This window comes from Mustelus asterias, chromosome 24 (assembly GCF_964213995.1).
Source record: "Mustelus asterias chromosome 24, sMusAst1.hap1.1, whole genome shotgun sequence".
Lineage (NCBI taxonomy): Eukaryota > Metazoa > Chordata > Chondrichthyes > Carcharhiniformes > Triakidae > Mustelus > Mustelus asterias.
In genome coordinates, this window is record NC_135824.1 from 53,007,952 (window position 1) to 53,018,018 (window position 10,067).

A 10,067-nucleotide genomic window follows, 5' to 3' on the forward strand; every position below is an offset into this window, starting at 1 on the left:
CCCACCAGACTACCCCGGAGTAAAGCTCCTTTCAGACAATATTCCCCACACATTCCTCATCCGTGAGGGAATGAATTAGTTACTGAAGGTACAGATGCTCATTGGGACCCACTCAGACAAAGTGCTAACTCTCACTGGGATACGGTTCCCGAAAGTGCTGCCTCTCACTGGGATACAGTTCCCGAAGATGCTGATCTGATTGGGGTATTGTTCCAAAAGGTGAAAGTATCTACTTTCCAGAAGAGGAGTCGCTGGAGTTTTTGAAATGCATTAAGTTAAATACATCCGCGGGAACTGATCAAGTGTATCCCAGGACATTGTGGAAAGGTAGGGAAGAAATTGCGGGGCTCCTAGCAGAGATATTTGTATCATCGACAGCCACGTGTGAGGTGCTGGAAGACTGGAGAGAGGCAAGTGTCATGCCGTTACTTCAGAAAGGGAGCAGGGAAAAGCCAAGGGAGTGGCGTGCAGTGAGCCTAACGCCCGCGGTGGGTAAGTTGTTGGAGGGGTTTCTGAATCTACAGGCATTTGGAAATGCAAGGACTGATCAGGGACAGTCAGCGTCGCTTTGTGTGTGAGAAATCATGTCTTACAAATTTGATAAGAGTTTTTTGAAAGGGTGACCAAGGAAATAGATGAGGGCAGTCTGGTCGACATTGTCTACATGGACTTTAGCAAGGCCTTCGACAAGGTACCGCATGGTAGACTGCTCAGTAAGGTTAGATAACATGGGATCCAGGGAGAACTAGCCAATTGTATACAAAATTGTCTTGCCAGTAGGAGACAGAGGGTGGTGGTAGAGGGCTGCTTTTCAAACTGGAGGCCTGTGACCAGTCGTGTGCCACAGGGATCGGTGTTGGGTCCACTGTTGTTTGTCATTGATATAAACGAGTTGGATGAGAATATCGGAGGCATGGTTAGTAAGTTTGCGGATGACTGCAAAATTGATGGTGTAGCGGTTAGTGAAGAAGGTTATTTGAGTCCACAACGGGACGAAGATCAACTGGGCCAATGGGACGCGGAATGGAAGATGGAGCTTAATTCAGATAAATGGGAGGTGTTGCATTCTGGTAAGACAAACCAGGGCAGGACTTACACAGTGAATGGTAGCGCTCTGGGGACTGATGTCAAACAGAGAGGACTCGGGGTGCAGGTACATAGTGAAAGTGGCGTCACCGGCAGACAGGGTGGTGAAGGAGGCGTTTGGCACATTTGCCTTCATCGGTCAGAGCATTGAGTACAGGAGTTGGGACGTTATGTTATAACTCTACCAGACATTGCTAAGGCCACATTTGGAGTACTGCGTACAGTTCTGATCGCCTTGTTACAGGAGACAAATACATTTGGACAGGGACATGGATGGGAAACATATAGAGGGAAATGGGCCAAACACAGGCAAAATCAGTTCTGAAAAGCTGGTAGGCTTGGACGAGTTTTACTGAAGGGCCTGTTTCTGTGCTGTATACCTCTATGAGTCCAGGAGCAGAGTCTCACTGGGGTAAAGTTCCTGAAGGTGCTGACTCTCACTGGGATACAGTTCCTGAAGGTGCTGACTCTCACTGGGATACAGTTCCTGAAGATGCTGACTCTCACTGGGGTACAGTTCCTGAAGGTGCTGACTCTCACTGGAGGACAGTTCCTGAAGGTGCTGACTCTCACTGGGGTACAGTCTTGGGCAGCCTCCATGTTTGTTGTGGGCAGCCTCCATGTTTGCTGTGGGCAGCCTCCATGTTTGCCGTGGGCAGCCTTCATGTTTGTCATGGGCAGCCTTCATGTTTGTCATGGGCAGCCTCCATGTTTGTTGTGGGCAGCCTCCATGTTTGTTGTGGGCAGCTTCCATGTTTGCCGTGGGCAGCCTTCATGTTTGTCATGGGCAGCCTCCATGTTTGTCATGGGTAGCCTCCATGTTTGTTGTGGGCAGCCTCCATGTTTGTTGTGGGCAGCCTCCATGTTTGTTGTGGGCAGCCTCCATGTTTGTTGTGGGCAGCTTCCATGTTTGCCGTGGGCAACCTTCATGTTTGTCATGGGCAGCCTCCATGTTTGTCATGGGTAGCCTCCATGTTTGTTGTGGGCAGCCTCGATGTTTGTTGTGGGCAGCCTCCATGTTTGCCATGGGCAGCCTTCACGTTTGTCATGGGCTGCCTCCATGTTTGTTGTGGGCAGCCTCCATGTTTGTTGTGGGCAGCCTCCATGTTTGTTGTGGGCAGCCTCCATGTTTGTTGTGGGCAGCCTCCATGTTTGTCATGGGCGGCCTCCATGTTTGTTGTGGGCAGCCTCCATGTTTGTCATGGGCAGCCTCCATGTTTGTGGGCAGCCTCCAAGTGGGTCATGGGCAGCCTCCATGTGTGTTGTGGACAAGATGTAATTTTCTTTCACAAAATATGATGATGTGGATACCAAAAATATGCTACCATTGGTCCGTCATGTCCATTCTCAGGGTGCCCCGCCTTTCCAGACCAATTGGAAAGTGAACAGACTCTTTGTCATCTGATTGGATGCTTTTTTGAGAAACGGTTTCTCCCTCCCACCCCCCACTTTATCCCCAATAAACAAATGTGTTGAAACAAAAGAGGAAAACCCCCGTGCAGCAATGACCTTATTCCCTCAGTTCGAGGGAATGAGTTCCCTGAGGATGAATCTTTCATTCCTGAAAACTCCAAGGACAACCCGATCTGATGCTAGGTTGGAATTATTCAGCCTCTGACTGAGTTTCAGTCTCTCCAAGAGAAAACTTCAATCTGAAATGTTATCTCCTGTTTGTCAACCTGTTTAGATGCTGCCAAGCGCACTCTGATTGTTATGGACAAGCCAGCAATTATCTTTCTGTTCCGAAGTTAGTAACGTTCCATGAAATCTGCATTAAAGAGACCCCCAGATGTCGTAAATAAAACCCCAAACAAAATCTATTCCGACCTTGGGAATTTCCACTGGCTCCCTGTCCCCTCCCTTCCCTCAACAGGTCAACATCAGCAATGTACAACAGCAGCTTTTATCTTTCATTTTATTCATTTGTGGGACATGGGCGTCGCTGGCTGGCCAACATTTATTGACCATCCCTAGTTGCTCTTGGAGGGCAGTTGAGAGTCAACCACATTGCTGTGGTTCTGGAGTCACATGTAGGCCAGACCAGGTAAGGATGGCAGATTTCCTTCTCTAAAGGGACATTAGTGAACCAGATGGGTTTTTCCGACAATGGTTTCATGGTCATCAGTAGATTCTTAATTCCAGATATTTAAATTCCACCATCTGCCGTGGGTGGGATTCGAACCCGGGTCCCCCAGAACATCAGCTGAGTTTCTGGATTAATGGTCTAGCGATAATACCACTGGGCCATCGCCTGTCCTATCTGATGCCATTAGAGTCATGAAAAATCCAAAATGGCTTCAGATGACCAACAGTTTTGGTCAAAGAGGTTTTAAGGAATGTCTCATAGAGACGGAGAGGTGGAGGGAGGGAATTCCAGAGCTTGGGAACCTGGGAACTGAAGACACGGCCACCAATGGTGGAGGGATTGAAACTGGGGAAGCTCAATAGACCCGAGTTACAGGAGCGCTGAGATCTGGAAGAGTTATGGGGTGGCGTAGATCACGAAGATTGCGACGGGCATTGCCGCAGAGGAATTGGAAACAGGATCTGTCTCCCTGTTATTGCTACCAAAGTGGATGACCTCACACTTCTACACAAAGGTTTCCTTGGCCAGGAGCCATTGTAGGTTAGTGTGCACAGGGATGATAAGATTGTAAGAAATAATGGAAGCAGGAGGCCATTTGGCCCCTCAAACCTGCTCTGGTATTAAATACAATCAAGGCTGATCTGATGACCTTACCTCCACTTTTCCTGTCCTCCATAACCACCGCACCTTTGTAGATCTGTCGAACTCAGCCTTGTATATACCGAATGACCCAGCACCACCCTGCTCGCTTGGGGAGAGAATTCCAAAGACTAATGACCCTCTGAGAATGGAAACTCCTCCTCATCTCCATCTTCACTGAGAGACCCTTTGACTCTGAAGCTGTGCCCTTCCAGATTCCCCCAAGAGGGGTAACATCCTCTGGGCACAGGCCTGACACGCCAGCACAGAGTAATGTATGTTTCAATAAGATTACCTCTCATTTTTCCAAACTCCAATGCGTTTAGGCCCAACTTGCTCAACCTTTCCGCCTAAGACAACCCCTCCATCCCAGGAATTAGCCGTGTGACCCTTCCCTGAACTTACACTCGTTTAAGTATATTCCCCCTGAAATACAGTGACCAAAACTGTACACTTTAAAATACAGTGACCAAAACTGTACACTTTATTCCCTGTGTGGCCTCCCCGATGCCCTGTACAGTTGTAGCAAGACTTCCTGACTTTTATACTCCATCCCCCGAGAATACAGGTAACACTCCATTTGCGTCCCTAATGTTTGGTGTACCTGCACGCTCATGTTTTGTGACACATGTACAAGGACACCCAGATCCCTCTGTACCGCAGCGTTCTGCAGTCACTCCCCATTGAAATAATACTCTGCTTTCCTATTCCACCTGCCAAAGTCAACAAGCTGACGTTTCCCCCGCATTACACTCCATCTGGCAAAATTCCGTCCACTCGCTTATCCTATCAGTGGTAGCGGGGCTCCTTTAAGGGAGAGGAAACCCTGAGGGTCACGTGATCGGGCCAGAACCTACGGTTAGACAGCGCGGGAAGCCGAGCCAATCAGGTGCAAGGGCATGCATCCTGGGTCGGGGGAGGGGCCTCAGTTGGAGGCTTGGGGGGCGGGGGGGGAAGAGGGAAGACGTGCATCACTGTTCTTTCAGAGCCTTGTTTGTATCAATATTGTTGGGAATAAACCCTTTCCAACCTGAAGCCACAAGCTGCCTTCAAAGTTTTCACACTATTTACACCCCTTGGCAAACATTTTGCATCTTCCTTACAATTTCTTTCCATCAGTAAGTTTAGCCGCAATACATTTGATCCTTTCGTCTGAACCATTGATCTTGGTTGTAAATGAAGTTTATTTATTAGTGTCACAAGTAAGCTTACATTAACACTGCAATGAAGTGACTGTGGAAATCCCCTCGTCGCCACACTCCAGCGCCTGTTCAGGTACGCTGAGGGAGAATTTAGCATGGCCAGCGCACCCTAACCAGCATGCCTTTCAGACTGTGAGGGGAAACCGGAGCACCCGGAGGAAACCCACGCAGACACAGGGAGAACGTTATCTATTAATGATTCAGAAGAGGGAACTGAATGTATCATCTCCAAATTTGTAGATGATACAAAGTTGGGTGGGAGGGTGAGCTGTGAGGAGGATGCAGAGATGCTTCAGCGTGATTTGGACAGGCTGAGTGTGTGGGCATCTGCATGGCGGATGCAGTATAATGTGTAGAAGTGTGAGGTTATCCACTTTGGTAGCAATAACAGGGAGACAGATTATCACTTGAATGGGTGTAAATTGAGAGAGGTGGATACTCAACGAGACTTAGTGTCCTCGTGCATCAGTCGCTGAGAGTAAGCGCACAGGTACAGCAGGCAGTAAAGAAGGCAAATGGTATGTTGGCCTTCATAGCGAGAGGATTTGAGTATAGGGATAGGGATGTTTTGCTGCAATTGTATAGGGCGTTGGTGAGGCCACACCTGGAGTATTGTGTGCTGTTTTGGTCTCCTTATCTGAAGAAGGATGTCCTTGCTATAGAGGGAGCGCAGCGAAGGTTTACCAGGCTGATTCCTGGGATGGCAGGTCTGTCATAAGAGGAGAGACTAAGTCGGTTAGGATTATAAAGAACAAAGAACAAAGAACAGTACAGCACAGGAAACAGGCCCTTCGGCCCTCCAAGCCTGTGCCGCTCATTGGTCCAACTAGACCATTCGTTTGTATCCCTCCATTCCCAGAATGATCATGTGACTATCCAGGTAAGTCTTAAACGATGCCAGCGTGTCTGCCTCCACCACCCTACTTGGCAGCGCATTCCAGGCCCCCACCACTCTCTGTGTAAAATACGTCCCTCTGATATCTGAGTTATACCTCGCCCCTCTCACCTTGAGCCCGTGAGCCCTCATGATCACCACCTCCGACCTGGGAAAAAGCTTCCCACTGTTCATAGAAACATAGAAACATAGAAAACTACAGCACAAAACAGGCCCTTCGGCCCCACAAGTTGTGCCGAACATATCCCTACCTTTAAGGCCTACCTATAACCCTCCATCCTATTAAGTCCCATGTACTCATCCAGGAGTCTCTTAAAAGACGCTATTCACCCTATCTATACCCTTCATAATTTTGTACACCTCTATGAGGTCTCCCCTCATTCTCCGTCTTTCCAGGGAGAACAAGCCCAGTTTACCCAATCTCACCTCATAGCTAAGACCCTCCATACCAGGCAACATCCTGGTAAACCTTCTCTGCATTCTCTCTAAAGCCTCCATGTCCTTCTGGTAGTGTGGCGACCAGAACTGGATGCAGTACTCCAAATGTGGCCAAACCAGCGTTCTATACAGCTGCAACATCAGACTCCAGCTTTTACACTCTATACCCCGTCCTACAAAGGCAAGCATACCATATGCCTTCTTCACCACCACCTGTGCTGCCACCTTCAAGGATTTGTGGACTTGCACACCTAGGTCCCTCTGTGTTTCTATACTCTTGATGGCTCTGCCATTTATTGTATAACTCCCCCCCTACATTAGTTCTTCCAAAATGCATCACTTCGCATTTATCTGGATTAAATTCCATCTGCCATTTCTCTGCCCAATTTCCCAGCCTATCTCTCTCCTGTTGTATTGTCCGACAATGTTCATCGCTATCCGCACGTCCAGCCATCTTCGTGTCATCCGCAAACTTGCTGATAACACCAGTTACACCTTCTTCCAAATCATTTATATATATCACAAATAGCAGAGGTCCCAGTACAGAGCCCTGCGGAACACAACTGGTCACAGACCTCCAGCCGGAAAAAGACCCTTCGACTGCTACCCTCTGTCTCCTGTGGTCAAGCCAGTTCTCTACCCATCTAGCCACTTCTCCTTGTATCCCCTGAGCCTTAACCTTCTTAACCAACCTGCCATGAGGGACTTTGTCAAATGCCTTACTGAAATCCATATAGACAACATCCACGACCCTTCCTTCGTCAGCCATTTTTGTCACTTCCTCAAAAAACTCCACCAAATTTGTAAGGCACGACCTCCCTCTTACAAAACCATGCTGTCTGTCACTAATGAGATTGTTCCGTTCTAAATGCGCATACATCCTGTCTCTAAGAATCCTCTCCAACAACTTCCCTACCACGGACGTCAAGCTCACTGGCCTATAAATATCCGGGTTATCCCTGCTACCCTTCTTAAATAATGGTACCACATTCGCTATCCTCCAATCCTCAGGGACCTCACCTGTGTCCAATGAAGAGACAAAGATTTCCGTCAGAGGCCCAGCAATTACATCTCTTGTCTCCCTGAGCAGTCTAGGATAGATGCCATCAGGCCCTGGGGATTTGTCAGTTTTAATGTTACCTAAAAAACCTAACACTTCCTCCCTTGTAATGGAGATTCTGTCTAACGGGTCAACACCTCCCTCTGTGACACTCCCAGTCAACAAGTCCTTCTCCTTTGTGAATACCGATGCAAAGTATTCATTTAGGATCTCCCCTATTCCCTTGGGTTCTAAGCATAATTCCCCTCCTTTGTCCCTGAGAGGTCCGACTTTTTCCCTGACAACTCTTTTGTTCCTGACATATGAATAAAATGCCTTAGGATTCTCCTTAATCCTGTCTGCCAAGAACATTTCGTGACCTCTTTTTGCCCTTCTAACTCCCTGTTTGAGTTATTTCCTACTCTCTCTGTATTCCTCCAGAGCTCCATCTGTTTTCAGTTGCCTGGACCTAACGTACGCCTCTCTTTTCTTTTTGATCAGATCCTCAATTTCCCTGGTTATCCACGGCTCTCGAATCCTATCTTTCCTATCCTTCCTTTTTACAGGCACATGCCTGTCCTGCAGCCTTATCAACTGTTCCTTAAAAGACTCCCACATGCCAGACGTGGACTTACCCCCGAACAGCCTCTCCCAATCAACGGCCACCAATTCCTGCCTAATCCGGTTATAGTTAGCCTTCCCCCAATTTAGCACCCTACCCTTAAGACAACACTCGTCCTTGTCCATTACTATCCTAAAGTTAACAGAGTTCTGGTCACTATTTGCCACATGTTCCCCTACCGAAACTTTGATGACCTGACCGGGCTCATTTCCCAGAACTAGATCCAGCATAGCCCCCTCTCTAGCCGGGCTATCTACATACTGTTCCAAAGAACCTTCCAGTACGCATTTGACAAATTCCTCCCCGTCCAGACCCCCAGCCCTAAGCACTTTCCAGTCTATACCAGGGAAATTGAAGTCTCCCACTACAACAACCCTATTTTTTCTGCACATATCCAGAATCTCCTGACATATCTGTTCCTCCACTTCCCGTGGGCTGTTGTATATTCACTGGAGTTTAGAAGAGTGAGAGGGGATCTCATGGAAACTTATAAAATTCTAACAGGGTTAAAGACAGGGTGGATTCAGTAAGAATGTTCCCGATGGTGGGGGGAGTCCAGAACTAGGGGTTATAGTTTGAGGATAAGGGGATAAACCTTTAGGCCTGAGTTGAGGAGAAATTTCTTCACCCAGAGGGTGGTGAATGTGTGGAATTCACTCCCACAGAAAGTAGTTGAGGCCAAAACATGTGATTTCAAGAAGAAATTATATTTCGCTCTTGGAACTAAAGGGATGAAGGGATATGGGGGGAAGGGGGGGATCAGGATATTGAATTTGATGATCAGCCATGATCAGAATGAATGGCGGAGCAGCTGGAAGGGCCGAATGGCCTCCTCCTGCTTCTGGTTTCTGTGTAAAAATGTTCTTTATAATTCTGGTGAAATAAAATACACTGATTGAAGCATGCAATGCTGAGAGTGGGAGTGTTAATTCATTATTGATACAGGGAACATGTCCAGTTAATTCCTGTGCACACAATGTGATCTCTCACAGACAGTGTGGGATCCTGCTGCCCTCTTTGTACTTTGTGGTGCGACTCTGCCGCCTGCTGGTGTAACAGCGGCAGCAGCAGCCGTCACCTCTCTGCTCTCAAATGGTGATAGACCGCCTCCTGCTGTCACAGTCTGGAACTGCCGACTTGACTGAGGCAAATGCTGCAACTGCGAGGGGAATTTCCACATTGCTGTGATCAGTGTAAATAAAAGTTGGGAGAGATGTTAAGTGGGCTATCACACCCGGGTCGAAATTACACCAAGTAAATATTACTAAAAACCCTTATTCATTCTGACTCCAGTCCCAAGTTATTGAAAAGCGTTGAATTCTTGAGCAATGTAAGTCAAGACTTTGTCCATTATGATGTCCAAAGGTGTGCGGGTTAGGTTGATTGGCCATGCTAAAATTGCGCCTTAGTGTCCTGAGATGCGTAGGTTAGAGGGATTAGTGGGTAGATGTGGGGGTAGGACCTGGGTGGGATTGTGGTCGGTGCAGACTCGATGGGCCCAATGGCCTCTTTCTGCACTGTAGGATTTCTATGATTTCTATGATTTCTATGTGGAAATGCTGGCGTTGGACAGAGGTGGGCTCAGCAACAAGTCTCACAACACCAGGTTAAAGTCCAACAGGTTTATTTGGAAGCACGAGCTTTCGGAGCGCTGCTCCTTCATCAGGTGAGTGGAAGTAGGTTTCACAAACACGGCATATATAGGCAAAGACACAATTGCAAGATTATGGTTGGAATGCGAGTCTTTACAGTTAAGCAAGTCATTACAGGTCCGGACAGTGCAACTGGAGAGAGGGATAATCACAGGTTAAAGAGGTGTGAACTGTATCCCAGTGAGAGTCAGCACCTTCAGGAACTGTATCCCAGTGAGAGTCAGCACCTTCAGGAACTGCATCCCAGTGAGAGTCAGCACCTTCAGGAACTGTATCCCAGTGAGAGTCAGAACCTTCAGGAACTGTATCCCAGTGAGTGTCAGCACCTTCAGGAACTGTATCCCAGTGAGAGTCAGCACCTTCAGGAACTGTATCCCAGTGAGAGTCAGAACCTTCAGGAACTGTACC

At 47.8% G+C, this 10,067-nt stretch overlaps 1 pseudogene across 1 annotated transcript in view; it reads left to right on the forward strand.

Annotated features, from left to right (window-relative positions):
* LOC144511101 (basic phospholipase A2 PC1 pseudogene) overlaps window positions 1–10,067 on the forward strand; it is a 92,885-nt pseudogene that overhangs the window by 50,803 nt on the left and 32,015 nt on the right. The gene's annotated exons all lie outside the window — the stretch shown is intronic.